Source organism: Lampetra planeri, chromosome 17 (assembly GCF_965212315.1).
Source record: "Lampetra planeri chromosome 17, kcLamPlan1.2.h2, whole genome shotgun sequence".
Lineage (NCBI taxonomy): Eukaryota > Metazoa > Chordata > Hyperoartia > Petromyzontiformes > Petromyzontidae > Lampetra > Lampetra planeri.
In genome coordinates this window covers 1,300,333-1,324,230 of record NC_136123.1, presented here as the reverse complement: position 1 = coordinate 1,324,230, position 23,898 = coordinate 1,300,333, and the positions used below count along the sequence as shown (strand labels likewise).

Sequence of the window (23,898 nt, the reverse complement as noted above, 5' to 3'; positions counted from 1 at the left end):
GCTGATTGCTGGGGGGAGAGAGGCGCGGGGCAGCTCGTTATAGCGACTGCGCTAATTAGCAGCGGGGACGGGTGATGGATTCTTGACGCTGCGATCGGCTCCGGGTTTCCGACGGAGCCATGAGCCGGCGACCCGTAGCGAGGACACGCACACAAAGACAAAGACACAACGCCCAGCCCAGCCCGCCCGTATAGCCTCTAAGGCTGTTGGGGTCAAGTGCTGTTAGCGAGCACCTATGAAGGTGCGGCAAAATACACACGAGGGGGTGGGAGGCCGGCAACTCTGCCCGGCCGTCTTTGTCTCGATGTTTATACACCGCAGCAGGCACTCGTAGGAGGCTGATTCGTCGCAAGGGGAGAGCCAGGGCGGCTTCAGATATTCGTGGTGGTGAATGGGAATCGAACTCTTGTCGCCGGATTCGTAGCTCGGTGCGCTTACCACTACGCTGCCGCTTCGCGCACACACGACACGCACACGCACAGATAAACACATGCAGACAAACCAGCACACGCATACACACATATGCACACGCATAGACACACACAAAGAGGCACACACGTAACACACTCATACGCATACACTCCCACAAACGCAAACACGCCAAGCACAAAGATTCCCCGTTTAGCCTCTTAGACCGAAGGGGACAAGTGCTGTTAGAGAGCGCACGAGACGAAGGCAACGATTCCGCGTTTTTTTTTTATTTTAAAGCGACAGAGAATATTCCAAAGAAATCTCGCCCGTCTATGAATTTAATGCGGGCAAATCCTCAATGGCAACGATTGTGTCCGGCCACTCACTCGCCCATAGACCCAGCCACTCACTCGCCCTGTGCCCGTCCACTCACTCGCCCATAGACCCAGCCACTCACTCGCCCGTGTGCCAGTCCACTCACTCGCCCATAGACCCAGCCACTCACTCGCCCTTGTGCCCGTCCACTCACTCGCCCATAGACCCAGCCACTCACTCGCCCGTGTGCCCGTCCACTCACTCGCCCATAGACCCAGCCACTCACTCGCCCGTGTGCCTGGCCACTCACTCGCCCATAGACCCAGCCACTCACTCGCCCGTGTGCCCGGCCACTCACTCGCCCGTGTGCCTGGCCACTCGCTCGGCCATGGACACGCGCGCTCAGCGAGCAGCACCGCGAGGTTCCTACGCGACCACCCGGCCCCTCCTCCCTCCCTCCCTCCCTCCCCTCCCTCCCTCCCTCCCTCCCTCCCTCCCTCCCTCCCTCCCTCCCTCCCTCCCTCCCTCCCTCCCTCCCTACCACCCACCCCCTTTCTCCCGGCGCGGCATTAACTCAATTCCCGGCCAGCGGTGATGAATAGGTCAGGTTACCTGCCTAATGACAGCCACGCCGAGGTGGGAAGGCGGGAGGGCGACAGGGAGAGAAGGAGGGAGGGGAGGCAGAGAGAGTAGAGACAAGGAGGAGGAGGAGGACAGGGTTCGGGAGGGAGGGAGGAAGGGGAGTGGAGGGAGTTGGCGGTTTGACGGTTTTGGCGGTGGCGGTCCTCTGGGATGTGATTGAGACCGCCTGACTCTGTCAGACACTGGCGCATCAAACAGCGTGGGGATTTTCCACCGCCGTGTTTCCCCCGCCACCCCTCCCCACCAACCCCCCGCCCCCCACCTCCCCCACCCCCCACGTGAGATGTTTTACGACAAAATGCGTGGCCCTGTACATACGTCCGTGCGTGTTTGTGTGGTGCTTGTGGTCGCGGCCAACATCGCTGACGGATACCAATACACCAACCACTGCACCACCACTCCTCCACCGCCCTACACTATACACGAGTCCCTGTGGGTGTAGATTGTGGGATCGTGTAGCCCTACGAACCAGGCGACCCGAGTTTGATTCCCGTGCACGGCCAACATCGCTGACGAATATCTGAACCCGTCATGGGCCTCCCTGGCCTAGGTCGACTCAGCCGTAAATGAGTACCTGCTACAGTGTGTAAAACGTTATTACTGGAGAGACAAAGGCGGCCGGGCGTAGTGCTCGCCACCCAACAATTGCTGTGCTGTGCCGGCCTTAATAGGTGCTCGCTAACAATCACTTGCCCCAACAGCCTATACGAGAGATGTGTGTCTTCGACCTGTGTGTGTCTATGTGTACGTATGTATGAATGTGTGTGCAAATTATCGTGTGCACGTGTGTGTATCTACGCCTACCTGTGTGGATGTGCCTTTGGAGAAGGACCATTTCCAGAAACGTCGCTAAACAAATGTTTTCCGTTTAAGGCCACAATACTTTAATGTATATAACATCGACAACTGTAATAGTTTAGCCAAATGGGAGCGTTAAAATTGCTTTAACACGAAGAGGCTTTCACGACCAATATTATCCATTATAGAGGTTTTTGGGGGGGGGGTTAGATCGCGTAAATATGAATGTGTCGTTAAACCCGCCACCACCCGATACAGCCAATTGGTAAGGTTTGTCACATCAACAAATAATCTGGCTGTCGCCTGATGATGCTGGTTGTACTTACTGACGAAACGTCATACTGGAATTGTTTACTCTCCAACGCACCGGTGTTGCTGTACTGGTAACGAATTGGCACGTTCTGTTTACGTGACAAACCCCTTACTAATTAGCTGTGTCGGGTGGTGGAGGGGTTTAACGACGCATTTATATTCATGCCATCGATCTTGGTTTTTCATTTCCGTGAGTGTGTAGCTGCAATGGCACGGTCCATGATTGGGTGCGTGGCCGGCCGGCCGCCTTTGTCTCCCCAGTGGCAACGCTTTACACAACGCACAAGCTAGTCATGTTTAAGGCTGAATCGACCTAGGGGATAAGGCCCAGAACCGGTTCAGATATTTAGCAAATGGCGTTGGTGAACCCGTGAGCGGGAATCTAACTCGGGGCTCTGGCCAGGTTCGTAGCGCAGTGCGCTAACCGATGCGCCACCGCTCTTACGTAACACACACACACACGTGCATGTACACGTACGCGCGTGTGTACGCACGCACGCACTAATCTCACCCTCAATTCCGATGTCACCTGTCCCATCTGCCCACTGTGTGTGCGCGCGCGCTCATTTATTTATGAAGTCATGTGGTCCGTTAGCTACTCGCGTGGCTCTGTCAGCGGCGTTCGGTCGGGACATCTCCCTTCCACGCTCGTTTAGCTCTGCTCACAGCAGCCCCCCCCCCACGCCCTCTCCTCTTCCTCCCTCCTTCGCCCACACCTCCCCCTCCCCCCTTATCGAGAAGGGGAACCGGCTCCCCCCTCTCATCTGTTTCTCCACAAAACCCCACTTTCCCTCGCCCCACCATCTCAATATCTACCCCCCTCACTCAGTACGTCTCCCTCGCTAGGTATACCCACTTAGGGCCGAGTCGACCTTGAGTAAGCCCTGCACAAGTTCAGAACAAAACGTGCCACTTATGTTACGCCATGGTCGGGAATCGAACTCAGGTGCGTGGGTTCGTAGCGCAGTGCGATGCCCAAACAAAAGTTGATTGGGCATGCGGTGGCTGGGCATTGCGGGTTACATGACCCAGCCAACGTAGCCTCGCCTGCCGGAGGAGCTCACCGATGGGAATGTGTCCAGATCATAATTCAATGATTTGTGAGCACACACTCTCCCCTCCCTCACCACCAATCCTTCAAGAAGTCGAGACTGAACCTCTCACCATCCCTCCCCTTCTGCCTCTCTCACCTCTGCCCTGCACCTCTCGCACTGTATCCGACTCCAAACGCAATTACCCCTCCCTCCCACCCTCCCTCTCCACTCACCACTTATTCTCAATGATCCCCGAACTCAACCTTTCACCATCGTTCAATTCATCCACCCCTTCTATCCCTCCGACTCACTCCCTCACCTTTCTCCCTGTATTATCTCCCCCCCCCCCCATACACCCATCACTCCCCCATCCCTCCAATCCTCCACCCCTCCCTCCCCTCGCCTCTTCCCCATCGCCTCCTCCCCGCCCCCTTTTTTACGCGTGAGATTTACGCCCGAGATGAATTTATCACGCCGCCGTTTGAAGCAGCGACGGTTTTCTGCTCTACTGAAGCATGACCAGCCTAAACGGTCAGCGCAGCAGAATTTTCGTGATCTCACTCACACAGAGACGCACAAAGACAAAGATCCCCCCCCGCCCCCCGCCCCTGCCCACCCAGTATAGCCTTTAACAGACTGTTGGGAGCAAGTGCTGTGAGTAGCAGCACCCGATGGAGGATGGACCGGTGCACAATGGATCGGATGATCGACACCATGCACGGCCTTCTTACGCTCCTTAGCGGCGATTTTCATGATGCACGGCACCGATTTAAGGCCGAGTCAACGTTGGTATGACCCAGCACCGGAGCAAATGGTCGGCACTGATGTGGGCCGTAAGCGGGAATTTAACTCAGGTTCGTCCGAGTTCGTACACTAAGCACTATACGACCACTACCCCCATTACTCGATCCAAAAAAAAAACAAAGACACCCCGTATAGCCTTCAACAGACTGTAGGGGCAAGTGGTGTTCGCGAGCACTTATGAAGGCTGGCACGGCACACGAGGGTTTGGGTAGCGAGCACCACGCCCGGCCACCTTCGTCTCTCCAGTGGCGATGTTCACACACCGAACCAGGTAAAGATTTGAGGCTGTCGACCTAGGGGAGGCCCAGGATCGGTTCAAATAATCGCTACTGATGTTGTGCACACCCACACACAGATAACACAACAAACAAACATACGCATACGCGCATACTTATAGAGACAAAGACCTCCCGTGTCTAATATTAGTCTGATACCTTCCTGCGATACAAATCCCATTGCTCGCTATGGGAATTACATGGCTCCCTTATCTACATTCCGTTTGGTCAATAATAGCAATGCTTATCAACAGTATCGCCGATGAGTTGCGTGCAATCCCCACACTATCTCACTCTCTCTCTCTGTCTGCCTTCTCCATTCACGCACCGTTACTCACGCTCCCGTATTCGCTCAAGTGCCAAGAACTTTGCGACTCGCAGATGGCAGTGAGGCGGAGGTCTACGAAGCGTTAATTAGTTGGTTAGTTCTGGGTTTACTCTCCGTACCACACCGGGCAAGAGACTAATAACGAATTGGTGACGTGACATGCATTACTAATTGGCTGTGTCGGGTGATGGCGGGTTGAATGACACATTGACATTCATGCCATTTAACCCAAGAATGAAACAAGAGGTTGGTGGTTCTGCGCGTTAGGTGAACGCGATGTCGATTGGAACCTTCGCTTTGCGTAAATGGGTGTAGATTGTGACGAACACCGCCGCTAGGTTTAGCCTGCTTCTTCTCCTCCTTCTGTTCGCTGTCGAGTTATAAGATAGACATACACACATCGTTGAATTGCTTTATGATGATCAAACGATGGTGGTGTGATGATAGTGATTATGATAGTGCTGACGATGATAGTACTGATGATGATGATGACAGCGATGATAGTGATGATAGTGATGATAGTGATGACAGTGATGATGATGATTAAAGCGATGATAGTGATGATGTTAATGATGATGATGATGACAGCGATGATAGTGATGATGATAGTGCTGCTGATGATGATGATAGCGATGATAGTGATGATGATGGTGATGATGACATGATTACAATTGAAGAAAGAGGAGTACTTTGGCACGTAGAGCTGTTTTGGCAATCTACTGCTGGATGATTACCTCCCCACGCCTTGCCGGTTATTTGACCATACTTCACCACGCTGGTAACTGTGGGATGGATGCTTGCTAGCCACCCAACCACCATCCTCACTGTGTGCTCTTACGGCCTTCATAGGTGCTGCTCGCTCACAGCACTTGCCCCAACAGCCTGTTTAAAGGCTATACGGTTGACCTTTGTCTTATTTAAAGCTTCGAGAAGGAGACAACAATACAAATATCCCCCGTGTAGCCTTAATACACTCTTGGGGCAAGTGCAGTTAGCGAGCACCTATGAAGGCCGGCAGGGCACACGAGGGGGTGGGTGACCAACATCAAGCCCTAATCCTGATGAGTACGAACCGCACTAAGTACTCGTTTGAGGCCGAGTCAACATAGGGGTGGGTGGCCGTGAGTGGCGAATCGAACTCGGGTTTCTGCCGGGTTGTGTGTATATGTACGTTGAACTTCGTTCGCACCGTACGTAGCCAACCGTGCTAATCGGAGGTGCGGGGAAGGACAACAAAGACTAAACACAACAAGCAGCTCGGACGAAATGTGGCTCCCTAGCGCGGAGCGCCAACCGCTGTCCCACCGCTCCCCGCGGAAGAGACAGCGACACAAGAGACAGATACAAAGACCCCCCGTGTAGCCTCAACAGACTTTTGGGGCAAGTGACGTTAGCGAGGAGCACATCTGAAGGCTATGGTTGGCCAACAACCGCCTTTGTCTCCCCAGTGGCGTTGTTGTTGTTGTTTTTACACGGTGCTCGTTTTTGTAGGCTGAGTCGACCTAGGGGAGACCCAAGGGACCGGTTCAGATAATAGTCACTGGTGTTGGCCGTGAGCGGGAATCGAACTCGGGTAGCGGGGTTCGTATCACGGCGCGCTAACCGCCACACCACTTCTCCCCACACACACACAGCCACGTATGCGCACATCCTCACCCACCCACCCACCCCCTCCCCCTCCCGCCCCCGCTATAAATGTGAACTCTGCACATCTGGTGATAAAAAGGCGGGGGCCGTGGGAGGGAGACCACGAGGCACGCGCCGCACGGGACGGGGAGCGGCGTTCGCCATGGCTCGCGAGACAAATGAAGAGATATCCCTCGTCACGAACGACACTTTACCCTTGTCACGGGCCTCCCGTTCCGCTCTGCTCCGTGTCGTCTCGACACGGGCGGGGGAGCGGGCGGGGAGAGGCGGGGAGAGGTGGGGAGTGGAGGTCGCGGTGGTGGTGGTGGTGATGGTGTGCGGATGAGTGGAACGCCGCGCTCACAAAGCCGGCAGAGGCCCCGAGTTCGATTCCCGCTCGACACCAACAACGGTGGGCATTATCCGAACCGGTCCAGGGTCCTACTCCAGATCGACTGGGCCTCAAATGAGTTGCCTGCTGAGACGTTACGAAAGTGGCCGCGAGTGGCGTGGTGCTGACCACCCACCCCCTCTCGCGTGCCGTTCCGGCCTTCACAGCTGCTGCTCGCTCACAGCACTCGCCCCAACAGTCTGTTGAGGCTATACGAGGGTGGGCTTCTTTATCTTTGTCTTGGGAGGGAGGGGGTTGTAGATTTTCACCGCTGTGCTGTAATCGCTTGCGCGAGTTGGTGTCTGGCCGTAAGCCTCGTGTTCTTCGGCAACAACATAATGTCCGACGTTTCGGAGGGAACCGCCGTCGGGAACTTCACGTGCTGGAATCGAGCGTTCTGTACGGATCTGACTTTGGCTTCCGGGGGGTCGCGTGAAGCGAAACGTCGGACAAGACGAAACACGCCGAGGAACCAACTACGCAGCATGCCCAGGCGCGAGGAGGCGCCGCAGTGAACGCGTGACGGCTGGAGCGGCGTTCTCCGGGCGATGGGAGAGCGAGCGAACACAGAACGCGTGGATCTCAGTGGTGGCGACCGTGGTAGATGAAGGGTGATCGAGAGTAGCTCGTGTTGTTGTTGTTGTCGTTCGGTACTTGGCCTTGTTGTGAGGTTGTTAGGGACGATTGTATTCTTTTCTACGCGGATTCGTCCCTTCTTAGTCGACCCAGCCAAGAGCGAGATCGTCAGATCTGTCACCCTTCCCATTCCTGCCGCCTCCCGCACCTTCGCCGACTCGAGCCGCCTCCTATCCCCACATCCACCCCTCACCTTCCACCCCCCACCCCCATCTCGTTGCCTTTTTTTTTTACCCGAGCTCCAATCGATGTCCGGTGCGTGTCCCCAATTATTTTGTTCATTGATTTATTAATCTGGACACCGCCCCCGCGAGGCGCCCTCGATAGGGAGAGAGGCGCCCACCGGTAGGCGGTCGGGATTATTATAGCGGGGGCGGGGGGGCGGGGGGGGGCACAGGGCGTGAAGGTTGACGATCGCATCTTCCTCTTCCTAGAAGTGTCTCTCCAACCCTGCGCAGAATTTAAGCCCGCGCTCGCTCCCTCGCTCTCCCCATGTCTCCCTCGCTCTCCCCATGTCTCACTCGCTCGCTGTCTCACTCGCTCTCCCCATGTCTCACTCGCTCTCCCCATGTCTCACTCGCTCTCCCCATGTCTCACTCGCTCTCCCCATGTCTCACTCGCTCTCCCCATGTCTCACTCGCTCGCTGTCTCACTCGCTCTCCCCATGTCTCACTCGCTCGCTGTCTCACTCGCTCTCCCCATGTCTCACTCGCTCGCTGTCTTACTCGCTCTCTCGCTCGTGTTCTGCGTAAACAAAACATGTCCCCGTATATTCCCTTCCAGCGTCATGATCATCACCATCACCATGATAAACACCATCATAATCACCATCATCATCATCACTATCATCATCATTATCACCATCACCACTGAGTGTTGCTCTGGATGTGAGTACCATCGTCATTGACAGCAGCAGCAGCACCAAACACTATATTGATGATTATCACCATGATCGCTATCAGCACGATCACGACTCACGTCATCAGCATAATCATCATCACCACGTATAAATGGCACCATTATCATCATCACCATTGTGAACACCATCATCATCATTGTGGTGGCTGCTTCTGCAACTGCTGCTTCTGCTATTGATACTACTACTGATGAGGATGACTTTAATGATGATTATGATGATGATGACAACGAGGGTAGTGAGCTGAGTCGCACCGATTCCGAGTCTCGCTGTTTATGATAGATCACTCAAAACGAATTTTCGCGTCATCGTGGAGAATGTAATATTGTATATATTATAGATATATTTATAAAAGGTTTTGCTGGCTGGCGTGCTGGAGGGAGGGTCACGTTGGTCGTAAATAATAAAATAAATAGGCGGACAACTTCTCGGTCACGTGTCCGTCTTCTCCACGGCCATTCAGTTGCATATACTATGTTGAACTTCTTTCGCACCCTACGTCGCCAACCGTGCTAAGATACTTTAATTTCCGTTACGTGGGGAGACGGACACACGAAAGGCACGAATCGTGCGCTCATTTATTTTGCTCGAAGTTGTTACATTTAATTGGATACAAACTCATGTTGCTAATTAGTCGTCGTGATAATCGTTGGCAAGGAGGAGGAGGAAATCTTCACCGAGTCTCAAGACTCAAATGTGCTCGAGGGTTCTGCTTCAACGACACTTGTTATATTTAGTCGTTTTACTTCGTCACGTGTTATATATATCTTATAATTATCTAATATCGAGCGTTTGTTTTGACCCGGACATCAGCAACACTTACACCCATCGGCTTGGACGAAGATTCTCCCACTGTTGGGGTGGTCGTGGAGAGCATCCCCATCCACGCAATGCCAAGCTGCTAGTTGTCCCACGATACTAACACTTGTGACGATAACCACGTGGCTGTGCTGCCACCATGCTCCCAGCCACAACGACCTCGCGCACCGATACAGCGCAGCTCAAGGGGGGCGGCGGTGGGCAGGGGCGGGGCTGGAGAGAGGGGGGGGGGCTGAGAATTCGACAAATTCCTTTCGTGATCCACCAACCCTTGCCTCCAAGAGACCTCCGTCACAGACACGCACCGCCAAAATCACCACAACCACCGCTAACCACAACCATCATCACCACCGCCATCGCCGCACACAACCCCGAGATAATTAAACGACAGAGTCCTGTGCGATATTAGAAGACATCTTCTTGTCAAAACTAGTTAGGGCAGTAAATAAGGGAGGGTGTGATGGGGGGGTGAGGGGGAGGGGCGCGGGGGGAGAGGGGTCCAAACACCGCCCATCATTGGCCCCAATTGCTCGGCGCTAATCGCTGGCTCTGTGAACTACACAGACAAATATCCCCCCTATAGCCTTAAGAGACTTGTGGGGCAAGCGCTGTAAGCGAGTTGCACCTATGAAAGCCGGCACGGTACACGAGGGGTTAGATGGCCAGCACCACGCCCGACCGCCTTTGTCTCCCTAGTGGCGATGTTTACACACCTCACCAGGTACTCATTTGAGGCTGAGTCGGCCTAGGGGAGGCCCAGGAACGGTTCAGATATTCGCCACTGGTGGTAACCGTGAGCCGAACTCTGGTCGCCGGGTTCGTAGCGGAACGCACGCGGCATTAATAGGGAGACAAAGGCGGCCGGGCGTGGTGCATGTGTTGCCGTGCTGGCTGCTGTGTGGTGGTGATGTTTGGTGATTCTGTGTGGTGTTGATTCTGTGTGGTGGTGATGTTGCGTGGTGAGCCATGTAAATTGCGTGAAATCAAGACCAGACAGACACGCACCACGAACACACAAACACGCACGCTACATTTCTCGAGCATATCTTTGAGCAGCCTCACCCATGCAATGTTTCATTAATTTATCCACTGATTCGTATTTATTCGTGAGAGGTCAAATGGACATTACAGACACGGCCCCCCCCCCCATCCCACCAGTCGCGTGAAACCTCTTCACCCGAACCTCCGGGTGAAGGGGCAGAGTTCATTTCCAACAATTCCGCGTGAAATTCGTGCTGCGTCTAAATGGGACCACCACCACCAATCTTCCCTGCCCCCCCCTCCCCTCTCGCCCCTCCCCCACCCCAACCCCCCTAACTTCGCGCACTTTCATCGTGCGCATCAATGAATAATTTAGGCAACGTTGTCACCTTGTGGCACGGACGCATTACCAGCTTCGGCATGAAGACACGGCGAAGAGTTAGTGGTGGCGGCGAGGTGGGGGTGAAGTAGTGGGGGGAGAGGTGGGGGTGGTGGTGGGAGTAGGGTGGGGGCTGTGGGGTAGGGAGGTGCGGGGGGGAAGGGCGGTAATGGCTCGAGGGAGGAGGAGGTCTGGATGTGTGTGAGGACACACGGGTTACGAATTCCTTGGCGACACCGAGACAATTTCTCGATAGCGTCCGAAGCACAGCAGCACCGCCTACGAGCCAGGGTTGGTGGATCACGCCGAGATTTGTCACGCGGCCAGTTGCCGCTGTGACTGTCTGGGGAGCGACCACGAGGTGGGACTTCTCTGGACAACACCGTGAGCCCCATTAGCGTTGGGCGCCGCCGTGGCGAGATGTTAACTCCCTCGCCCGATATACAGGAGGTCGTGGGTTCAATCCCGAGCCTGACGTCTGTATGTTTGGAGGTTGCATCTCTCTCTCTCTCTCCATGGTGGATTTTTCTCCGGGTCCTTCGACCCTCCCGATTCCACATTTTCGAATGGACCTCACGCGTTTTGGAGGGTATCTTCGGCTGCCGCTGCGCACTTTCCCACACTCCGAGTAGCCACTTGATGCGACGATCGTGCCGAATGATCCCGCCATCTCGATCGACCCCCTTCGAAGGACGACCTCGCGCTTCGAGGGGAGGGGGGGTGGCGAGGTTCGGGGGGCTAAGCAGAAATTCCGTCTCTCGTGGGGGGCCCCGAGTGGCGTCACGCCGCTCATTAGCGCCACTCCCGAGCGCCGTTTCCACGGAGGCGTCGCGCGTCGTCGTCGGTGCCGTGGGCCTAGTGGCACCGATGAATCATTCGATGAACGAGTTGATTATTTTTTTAAATGAGTTGATGGGAGACATTTTTGAGAATGTTGGTCGGATCCATTGGTGCATCGGACGCGGAAACGTCGCCTCGTTAGGTAACCTTCATTTGTCTCGCAGCGCCAATTAATCATTCAACGAAGGATTTAATTAATCTATGAATGAGTTACGGAATCAATAGCGTAAGCAATTAATTAAGTAACTGATCAATGCATCGATAGATTAAGTGAGTGATTAATTAATCGACTGAACGTGAACTCGTGCGATGCAGGGACATTGCCTCGTTCGGGTTCTTTCATTTGGATCACAGCGCCAAATTGAATCGTTCAATGAATGAATCAACTGAAAAATACGTGCGATGGAGAACTAATATTACGTTCACCATCATCATCGTCATCATCCATGTTCAACCTACTGCTCGATGAAAGCCTCTCCAAAGTCGTCTCCATACTCACAGGTTCTGCGATCTAACAAACCAGCACACGAGCTCGTTTCTTCGCTCCGTCTCCTTGGGTTTTCTCGTCCTCTCGACGGGGGGTTAACAATTCTTTCGCCCAGCCCGGATTTGCCAGATTTGGTGAAGTATGGTCGCTAACAGGACTGTCCATAGGGAAGGGGTGGGGAGGGGCGGGGGAAATCCCACACCGCGTGGGCCCCCCGACGCTTTCAAACTAAACCAGGAGTTTTACATCTGACACCGTGGCATCGAATATGCGCCCCCCCCCCAAAGCCCGGGGCCCAGGGCGGTCGCCCCGATTCGCCATCCCTGATTTTATTTGGGTGGTGAACGGTGGCACTGGTTAGCGCGCTGTTTAACCACCCCGGTGAGCTGAGTTTGATTCCCGCTGCTAGGGCAAGACGTCAGTGGCGAGTGAGATGTCTAACGGAAGGTCCTCGTGGGCAGCCCGTTCACGAACTATTATTGAGCGGTGTGGTGAAGTATGGCGCAGCGGGGGGATCAAAGACCTTCATCCAGCAGTGGATTGCCACGGGGCTGTACATTTAGTATGATTATTAATTGTATTATGATTACTTTACTGTAGATGTATGTAGGTTGAACTTCTATCGCACCGTACGTAGCCAACCGTGCTGCTAATGCCAGTGAACGCCAATGAGTCGTTCGACGAAAGAATACGTGGAAAAAATATATAATTGATGAATCAATTAATTAATGCAATAATTAATGTGTTATACAATTAATTAATTAATCGCCCGGGAATCGCTCGATACACAAGTCTTGTCTCGTTAGGGCGGCCACGTAATTCGGCTCGTAGAGTTATCGATCGAGGTCCTTAAATCTTAACAAACCCCGCGGCATTAAAGGGAAAGAGAAAAAAAAACACAAAGATATAATTAAATGCCAGTAAATAGTCGTGGAATTGTTTTAAGCCTTGACAAAGGAATGACCGATTCGCTGTGCACTGTGGTGCGGCCCAGGTGTAGTGGTGGGCCCAGGTGTAGTGGTGGGCCCAGGTGCAGTAGAGGGTCCAGGCAGTTGGTGCGTCTTCTGTGACAGAGCGAATCGGCGACGTCACGACACCGTCGCCATCGCTTCCTTCCCTCTGCAAGCCCCACGGTTGGGTTTGAAACAGTCGACAGCCACACTCTAACGGGGACCCCTCTTTACAACCTCACCATCCGCATCATTATCATCATCACCGCTAGCACCTGCTTTCATGTCCTCCACTTCGTCCGCGTAGACACGTGCTCCAACGACCACTCCTTGCAATCTCACCATCGCTATCGCCGTCTCGCTCCATGTCTTCTCTTCCCTTGGGTCGCAGAACTCTGGTGCGCACACGTGTCCCACCCATCACGACTCGCTCATTGTAATGACTACGTCCACGTCCTAATCAGAACCTGCAAGTTGCTTACCCGATACGTACGGCGCGAAAGAAGTTCAACATACCACCTACATACACGTTGATGGAATTCCGCATACGGGTGTCCACTGCTCGACGAGCCAACCCTCTGCAATGTACCGTGTACTAGCCGGCGGCGTGAAGTATGACTGTTAGCGTTACTATTCATTCATTTATATATCTTATATATCTTTGTTTGGTTTATTTGTTTGTTTATTGCATCGTGCCCCCCGCTTGGCACACGCGGCTAGGCGAGGTATGGATGTTACAACATCGTTATGATGATTATTATGATACATATCAGTGGCAATGCATTGATGATGAGTATTATGATACATATCAGTGGCAATGCATTGATGATGATTATTATGATACATATCAGTGGCAATGCATTGATGATGATTATTATGATACATATCAGTGGCAATGCATTGATGATGATTATTATGATACATATCAGTGGCAATGCATTGATGATGATTATTATGATACATATCAGTGGCAATGCATTGATGATGATTATTATGATACATATCAGTGGCAATGCATTGATGATGATTATTATGATACATATCAGTGGCAATGCATTGATGATGAGTATTATGATACATATCAGTGGCAATGCATTGATGATGATTATTATGATACATATCAGTGGCAATGCATTGATGATGATTATTATGATACATATCAGTGGCAATGCATTGATGATGATTATTATGATACATATCAGTGGCAATGCATTGATGATGATTATTATGATACATATCAGTGGCAATGCATTGATGATGATTATTATGATACATATCAGTGGCAATGCATTGATGATGATTATTATGATACATATCAGTGGCAATGCATTGATGATGATTATTATGATACATATCAGTGGCAATGCATTGATGATGATTATTATGATACATATCAGTGGCAATGCATTGATGATGATTATTATGATACATATCAGTGGCAATGCATTGATGATGATTATTATGATACATATCAGTGGCAATGCATTGACTGTATTGCGCAGTTGTTATAGGCTGTGTTGTGGAGAGGGGGTGGAGGAGGATGGGGGGTGGATATTATGCTTTGCTGTATTGTAATTATAATAAATAGACGTTTCTAAGACTACACCCCTTTACAATTAGCCACCCAACCCCGCACCTTCCACTCCATCCTCAGCTTCTAAAATGAAACAAGTTGCGCACGTAGTGTGTGCTTAGTGCTGCGCTTATTACACATACACACACACACACATCGACGCGCATACATATATCGGAACAGAATTAACATTTCAGAAATGTTTTTTTGATAATCCCGCAATTTGAAGAAGAGAAGAGAAAAAAACCCCTGAAATCTCATTACGCACAAAGGTAGCGGCTCCAAATGCCAACGGTTTTAATTTCCTTTTCAAATGCCTACATTACGCGCCTCCATTTCCCCTCCCCTCCGTAGAACCCCCCCCCCCCTCCCACACGCACACGCACGTGTATAAAGAAATACAAAAAAAAATGTGTTATCAGTGAAATAACGTTGAAATCGCTTGTGTATAACTGCTATGTTTTATGTTAATTATGAACGTTATATTTATTTATTTAAAGCCGTATAGGTGTGCAGTAGGCTATCGCGACTTAGAATAAAAAGGCAGAGCAAAGTTTATGATTAACTATTTTTTTCTCTCTATATATATCTCTCTTTGGATATATATTTTTTAATGATATGGCAATTATAAGAGCCACACAGTTCAAACGACTTATAGACTTAAGAGCCAATTTAGATTATAGTAATGGCAATGCCTTTACGATTGCGGAGTTTTTTTTCTCTCTCTCTCTCTCTTTGCGAGAATCAAAAAGATAATTGTCATCCCCCCTGTACTCCAGAGATGGGGAGGGAGGGGAACGCGTGAGCTGCGTTAATTCCAGCCTCCTTCATTCGGCAGCGGCAGCAGCAGCCAAGATCAGACAGACACGCTCGCCTGTTTAATCACGTGCAGCAAGAGGACACCCTGGTCAAGTTAACATTGCGGGGGGGGAGGATGGGTGGATGGGAGGGAGAGAGCTGGGCTAATTATAGGCGTGCGGTTGCTAGAGAGGGCAGACAGCTGATCTATCAGACACCGTGGATGTGTGTGTTGAACTTCTTTCGCACGGTACGTAGCGAACCGTGATGAGCGGAGGTGCAGGGAAGGACAACACCTACGTGATACACTGCTCCATGAAATCCTCCACCACCCCCGCCCCCATACCTCCTCACTGCCAAGTCCCCTCTAACCAAACCCCCTGCGTGGACTCGCCGTGTCTCGATCCATCCCAGTGTTCTTGCGAACGTCTCTCACGTGTCAATTAAACAGCTGTTCTCTTCGTATCACCATCACCATGATCTTCATCATCAATACCCGGCATGGTCTATCAACTGCTGGATGGAAGTCCCACTTGTCTCTCTCTCTCTCCAACCACTTGCTCCGGCAGTACATATACTAAAATTGGAACGATACAGAGAAGATTAGCATGGCCCCTGCGCAAGGATGACACGCAAATTCGTGAAGCGTTCTCCAACCAAGCAGTCGCCGTTTCTTTTCACGGTCTAGCCCATCGCAACGATCTTGCAACGATCCTGCACCTCGACTCTATCCACTGCTTGAAGTCTAATGCAGTCCCGTCTAGCCACTTGACCCAGCCAGTGTGCACGGGAGATCCGTGGTGCATTATCAGCACGCAACAACTGCGTCGGGGTGATCAGTATGGAGGAACGGGCAACGTAGGAACTGAACGTAACGCAGATTTTGTTCTAGATTTGAAGCTTTCGTGACTGCAAGGATTCATACTCTTTGGGTTTTTTCGGTGAAGTCACGTGGGTAAAAAAATAAAATAAAATAAATGAAAACAACTAAATAAAATCACGACGTTTCGGGCGCAACACAAGCGTCCTTCTTCAAGTGGGGACAACGTACGTAGCGAAAGCACAACCCCTTAGCACACTTAAGCGGTTGTGTTTACAAAATCGCCTGATGAAGCTGGTTGTAATAACCCGCGAAACGTCGGACTCAAGTTGCAAACGTTGCGGGTTTACTCTCCAATACACCGGTGGTGCTGAACTAGTAAATCATTTGCACGCTTTGTTCACGTGACAAACCTTACTATTTGGCTGTGTCGGGTGGTGGTGGATTAACGATACATTTATGTTTACGCGATCTCACGCAAAAAGTAAACCTTTATTATGGACACGCGCTAAGTTGAAAATCAGTCTCGAGACTCGGTGAGGACGCTAAGCAGGTTTGAGCCTGGAGAGTGGTTGTATGGGCGACCACCATCGCCATACACACCTCCGATTAGCACGGTTGGCTACGTACGGTACGAAAGAAGTTCAACATGCATAGTCTCGTGCCGTGGGCGGATGCAAGGGGTTGTTCCGTTCGGTTTTGTTGACGGCATTTTAGGGCAGTGCAGAAAATGATCCATTACACTGGTCAACACACTTTTTCTGACATAAGGTATTCCAACGGTTTTGGGGTGCTGATTCCAAATCTGGCATCAGTTTTTGTCTATCACATCAGGTTTTTGAGATATCAAATATTGCATTTTCAATAAAAACTGCAGAAGAAAAATATTAAATAAATGTGGATATCTACATAAAATGATATTATAAACACACTATACTAAAATACAGCACCATATTTTAACACTAAAGCAGTCACTGACTCGCAACAACTTGCAATCATAAGTGACAGAGTTAATTTCGGGTAAATTCAATGAAAATGGGGTATGCCGATTGCATAAGAATGAGATGTCATAGAGCAAATCTGAGATCAGATTTGGAATTAGCACCCTGGAATTAGTCTAAAACAGCTGCAAAAAGTCCAGGCCAAAAAAAAAAAATTGTTGACCAGTGTTATTGTATTGCACTTCCTATGCTCCCATAACTTTCCGTCAATGCCGATCCGAGCGTGGGGGGTCTGGACGTCTGTGGAAATCGAGCTTCGCAGCTCATCGGATTCTAAAAACCTATCACAGATTCTAGATTTGAAGCTTTCGTGACTGCAAGTATTCATATTCTTAGGTTTTTTCGGTAAAGTCACGAAGGTAAAAAATTAAAATTAAAATTAATAAAAGTAAAATAAAAATAAAACAAAAATATCTTCACACATCAAGCGTGCTGTGACGGTTCCACCTGAAGACGGAAGCTTGTGTTGCCTCCGAAACGTCGTGATTTTTATTTTATTTTTATTTTACTTTTATTAATTTAAATTTTAATGTTTTACCCATCACAGATGTCTGCCTCTATTCGATGCGCACCGACCGGCGTGGTGAAGTATGGTCATGTTACGCACGTGACACCGAAGGCTGTATACCGATTGAGAAATTTGAATGCGCCAGTCTATACACATCGTGTGGAATAATGGCATTGAGAATACACGCACCAAAGGCCAAGATCCCCCGTATAGCCTTTATTAGACTTTTGGGGCAAGTGCTGGTAGTGAGCACCTACGAAGGCTCGCACGGCACACGAGGGAGTGGCTGACAAGCACCACAGCCGCCTTTGTCTCCCCAGTGGCGATGTTTACACACTCGCATCGTGTACTCGTTTGAGGCTGAATCGACCTAGGGGAGGCCCAGGACACACACACGCAACGTGGTAACACGCAATTTCAAACGTTGTGAACGGTGAATCATCGTTTTGGAATACATCTTTGAGTGTCCCTCATCCTAATCTGATTTATTTAACCAAAAAAAAAATACTCGAATCGCATTTTGAGCGAGAGATAGCGCTGAGGGTGCGGGAGCTTTCTCTCTCTCACACACACGCGACAAAGATCCCCCCCCCCCCGTGCTGCCTGAGACTTCTGGGGCAAGATCTATCAGTGAGTAGCACCTGCGAACGCCTGAACGACACGCGAGGTGATGGGTGGCCAGTACCACGCCCGGCCACCTTTCTCTCCCCAGGCACGATATTTAGACAACACAACAGGTGTTATTTGGAGGCTGAGTGGACCTAAGAGAGGCCCTGGCCGGGTTTCAGATAATCGTCATTGATGGTGGCCGTGAGTGGGAATCGAACCGGGGTTGCCAGGTTCTTAGCGCAGCGCGCTAACCGCTGCACTACCGCATACCACACCCAGTCACTCACCCAGTCACTCACTCACTCACTTAGTCACTCACTTAGTCACTCACTTACCCAGTCACTCACTCACCCAGTCACTCACTCACCCAGTCACTCACTCACTAAGTCACTCACTCAGTCAACTACTCACCCAGTCACCCACTCACTCACTCAATTACTCACCGAGTTACTCACTCACCCACCTACTCACTCACCAACCCAGGCACTCACTCATTCACCCAGCCACCCACTCACCAATTCAACTGATACATTTTAGAGTGAAGCAACAGTCGGTCAGTCGCCTACTCGCCACTCTTCTGTGATGCCGTGCGTGGTGCTGGCCACCCACCACCTCGTGTTCTGCGCCGCCCTTCATAAGCGCGGCTCGTGAACAGCACTTGCCCCAACAGTCTCTCAAGGCTATACGGGGGATTTTTGTCTGGGGGGGGGGGATTCACTAATGAGCCAGCTGACGCATCCCCCCTCCCCCTCCACCGTTCTCTGGAGGGTCGAGTTAGATGTTTTTACCTCTTGGGGGGTTGGGGGTAAGAGGGCGGGGGGGGGGGGTCGTGCTTGCCGGGGGGGGGGGGTCACGATGATCACTTCCGCGCATGGGGAGCGCACAGAGTAGCCCCCCCCCCATCCATCCCCCTATCCCCCGTTCCCCCTCCACCACCCCCTTGTCCACTCAGCAGTGAATGGATGGATGGTCAGACCACGTCGCGCGCGCGGTGCTGTCGGTGAGGATGGTGGGGTGAAGTGTGGGTATCCTGCCCGCCTCGGGCGAGAAGTCTGCGGCCAGAGCGCGTACGTAGCGAGAGCACGGCACATCAGTAAACCATCTCTCTCTCTCTCTCACACGTCTCTCGCGCTCCGCGATAGAGCGGCTCGGGGAAGGCAAGGGCAAGGACATGCTCCAGGGCAATTGCACCTTTACCTTTGCATATATAATTATTAATGTTTAAATGTTAAACTCAACAATGTTCGCAAGATGCAGCCGGCTGTAGGCGAGCGAGCGAGCGCTCCGTAATATTTTAGTCCTAATTAAGAGCGCGCATTTTAACAGCAATGTCGCACGCAGACGCCTATAATTCATATCAGCTCAACGAAGACTGATCTTGATTTGTATACTGCCATGTATCACCTCCCCCACCCACCCACCCCTCCTTTCCCCAACATCCCCGCCCCGCGCAACCCGCGCCTCTGATTATCACGTTTGGCGACGTACGGTGTGGAAGAAGTTCGACATACGCACCCACACGTCACCAACACCACTTTCCACCAGCCACACACAAAGATCAAGGACAAAGATCTTTGATCAAAGATCCCTCCCCAAGAAAAGCCTGTAACAGACCGGTTGGGGCGAGTGCTGTTAGCGAGGAGCGCTAGCAGCACTTGCGATGTTTACCACGCACCGCAACAGGTACTTATTTGAGGCTGAGTCGACCTTGGCGAGGCCCGTGACCGGTCTCCCTGATAATCGTCACTGGTTTTGGCCTTGAGCTGGGGTCTAACTCTGGTTGCACTCCCCCCGTCCCGCACCAGACCTGTTCCATCTGTACGGGGTAGGCCACGGGCCCTCAGTCCCACGCTGCGTTGTGCCGCCTTCGCCTGGACTACCACGGGGGGTCACGGCGCCTCCTCGACTCCCATCCACGAGGGAGGAAGTCTCACAACGCACGGGCGGGGGGGGGGGTGCGTGTGCGTGCGTGTGTGTACCAGTGTGTGTGCGTGTGTGTGTGCATGTGTGCGTGTACCAGTATGTGTGTACCAGTGTGTGTGTGCATGTGTGCGTGCGTGTGCGTGCGTGTGTGTGTGCGTGTGTGTACCAGTGTGTGTGTGCGTGTGTGTGCGTGCGTGCGTGTGTGTGCGTGCGTGTGTGTGCGTGCGTGTGTGTGCGTGTGTGTGTGCGTGTGTGTACCAATGTGTGTGTGCGTGTGTGTGTGTGCGTGCGTGCGTGTGTGTGCGTGCGTGCGTGTGCGTGCGTGCGTGTGTGTGCGTGCGTGTGTGTGTGTGCGTGTGTGTGTGCGTGTGTGTACCAGTGTGTGTGTGCGCGTGTGTGTACCAATGTGTGTGTGCGTGTGTGTACCAGTTTGTGTGTGCGTGTGTGTGTATGGTGGGAGCAGTGCTGTCGCAGTTAGCTACGCTACGAACCCGGTAACCCGGGTTCGATTCCCGCTCACGGCCAACACCAGTGACGATTATCAGAACCGGTCTTGGGCCTCCCCTATGTCGACTCAGCCTCAAATTAGTACGTGTTGCAGTGTGTATACATCACCACTGGGGGAGACAAAGGCGGCCGGCGTGGTGTTGGCCACACACCCCCTTACTCGTGTGCCGTAGCGGCCTTCATAGGTGCTACTCGCTCACCGCACTTTTGTCCCAACAGTTCGTTGAGGCTATACGGGGGATCTTTGTCTCTTATTTTATTTTAGCGATCCACCAACCCTCGCTGCTACCTCCACAGCAGTTGTGGGTCTACAGTTCCACTCGCAACACCTCCAGCAGCGGAGCAGCCACCACCATCAGCAGCAGCGTAGCAGCCACCACCACCACCACCAGTAGCAGCCACCACCACCACCACCACCAGCATGAGCTACCACCACCACCACCACCAGCATGAGCTACCACCACCACCACCAGCAGCGTAGCAGCAATCACCACCACCAGCAGCCACAACCACCACCAGCACCAGGAGCAGCAGCAGCCACCACCACCACCAGCAGCCATCACCACCAGCACCAGCAGCCAGCACCAGCAGCAAGCACACGGGCCCCACGTGTCACAACTCACACACAAACCCTCGGCCCTGTGTGTGCGCGAGTTCTCCCCCCCGCCCCCCGCATCTCTCTCCTTTCAAGAAGCGACTCACGGCCCCGTGAATAATTTAATCGTAAACCACTGGCGGCGTTGCCCGACGTCGGAGGGCTATTACGCGCGCCGCTTACGGGCAGTGGATCATCGCGCCTGGAGGGCTGGGATCGAGACAAACGCGCGAACGATAAACGTAATCCGTCAGCTGACACCGTGGGTTTATATATATTTTTTTAAAGTTGAACGCGATTCCAGGGGTGAGCTGCCGCGTGTCGTCGTAAACTAACAAAACAAATTCTATATTTGAAGCTTTCGTGACTGCAAGGATTCATATTCTTAGGTTTTTTTCGGTAAAGTCACGTAGGTGAAAAATTAAAATTAATAAAAGTAAAAGTAAAATAAAAATAAAATAAAAATCACGACGTTTCGGAGGCAACACATTTCTCTCACTTGATACAGCGATCGTGCTGTGACGGTTCCACCTGAAGACGGAAGCTTGTGTTGCCTCCGAAACGTCGTGATTTTTATTTTATTTTTATTTTACGTTTATTAATTTATTTTTTTTACCTACCTGACTTTACCGAAAAAACCTAAGAATATAAAACAAAAAACACTGACACGGGAGACGTTTCGAGTCGCAGCGATCAAACCTTCTGGTCTTGTGGCCGTCAATGATCTCCGCTTCTCTTTACTTCATTAATTGCTTGAGGTTTTTTTTTGCTGTCGATTATCACGTGATATTATATATACATATTTAATATTTCGATTTAAAGTTTTCGTGACTGCAGGGATTCATCTTCTTGGTTCTTTCTGTAAAGTCACGTAGAAGGGAAATAATAAAATAATAAAAAATTTAACATAATAAAATACAATTCTCACGACGTTTCAAGGACGGCTGCTTGCGTTGTGGCCGAAACGTCGTGAGAATTGTATTTTATTATGTTTTATTTTTATTATTTTATTATTTCTCTTCTACGTGACTTTACCGAAAGAACCAAGAAGATATTTAATATTGCTTTGTGTGTGTGTATATATGCAGAGCAATACCCCGATTTAGGTCTCCCCCTTAACGTCGTTTCGCAACTACGTCGTGACTGTATTCATGCCACTACTTCGCGGATTTGCGTCGCCTCCAACGCTACAAACTTACGTCGCTGAGCGTCACCCGTCCTGTCTCGATATCCGTCGCTACTCCCTCCACCTTTTCGGAACGCAACCCCGACGTAAACCGCGGTCTTACTGCAGAAAGTTTCGCTGGCTGGCTGGCTGGGGACGGAGCGACGGATGGACAGATGGATTGTCTCGTCCAAAGGTTGTGCGCGTTGCTCATACACGTTGATGAGATCTTACTTTTTTAATGCTATTTTAATTATTCTTTGTAATTGAATAAACAATGCTGTTTGTCTCGTAATTAGAGTTCTTAAAGATGTTATTGTGAGTTGTAATGTTAGGTTTGTCGCACTTGTGAGTCCGTGCCACTCTGCAGATGCATGGGTGACAAGTTGGCGCGAGGTTTGCCCCATCCTGGCCAGCTGACTCAACAAACGTAATCAATGATTGAAGATGTCAGCATAATAACAACAATAACACAATAATAATGGTGTAATAGGTGACGGGAAATGGCCCTACTTCATAGCACGTAATTTGTGTACAAAAATTCTGGAGTGCTGATTGCGGTGGTGGTGGTGATAGTGGTGCCAATGATTATACTGTCCACTTCATTCTGCGGAAGCTCGACTTGAGTCTCGAGGCGTGTTCACAAGAGCTCACTGCCACATTGGGATGGTTTCAGTCGTCGCAAAGACTGCCTGGGCTCGTGTCGGAAGACAACCCCCCCCCCCCCCCCGATAAACCATCGCCACCGACGCGATCACCAACATCACCAGCATTGCCACAACCACCACCACCAATGTCACTGCCACTGCTACCCACCGCCACCAACATCACTATCACAGCACAACCACAATACTATCACTACCAACAACACGAAGCGATGGAGAAGACGATGATGATGATGGTCGGTCAGGGATTGAACCCGGGTGGGTGGCCCTCGTTCGGGAATCGAACCCGGGTGTGTGTGGGACTCGAGCGCAGGGTATCGCTCATCCACGAGCGAGCCGCCTCATCGTGTGATGGGTCGCTAGGCAACGGTAGCAGCAGCTGTTTGCTTTACCGCGGTTGAAGAGCTGTCAATCATCCCGACACGGGGCTCAAGAGGGAGCAGTGTGTGCGTGTACGCGTGTGTTTGTGTATGTGTAGTGGGGAGCGGTGATGGAGCGATTAGCGCGCTGCGCTACGAACCCGGCGACCCGAGTTTGATTCCCGCTCATGGCCAACGCCAGTGACGATTATCTGAACCGGTCCTGGGCATCCTCTAGGTCGACTCGGCCTCAAATGAGTACCAAGTGCGGTGTGTAAACATCGCCACTTGGGAGACAAAGGCGGCCGGGCGTGGTGCTGGCCACCCACCCCCTAGTGTGCCGTGCCGGCCTTCATTGGTGCTCGCTAGCAGCACTTGCCCCAACAGTTGTGTAAAAGGCTATATGGGGGATCTTTGTCTTTGTGTATGGG

General features: G+C 51.5%; 1 protein-coding gene and 1 non-coding gene across 2 annotated transcripts in view; both read left to right on the top strand.

The window, feature by feature from the left end:
- The window catches only part of LOC144723247 (teashirt homolog 3-like), a 65,480-nt gene that overhangs the window by 18,427 nt on the left and 23,155 nt on the right, over window positions 1-23,898 (top strand). The window lies entirely within an intron of this gene.
- LOC144723426 (U6 spliceosomal RNA) lies at window positions 15,873-15,975 on the top strand. The gene has a single exon (XR_013586178.1). It is a non-coding gene; the product is annotated as a U6 spliceosomal RNA (small nuclear RNA).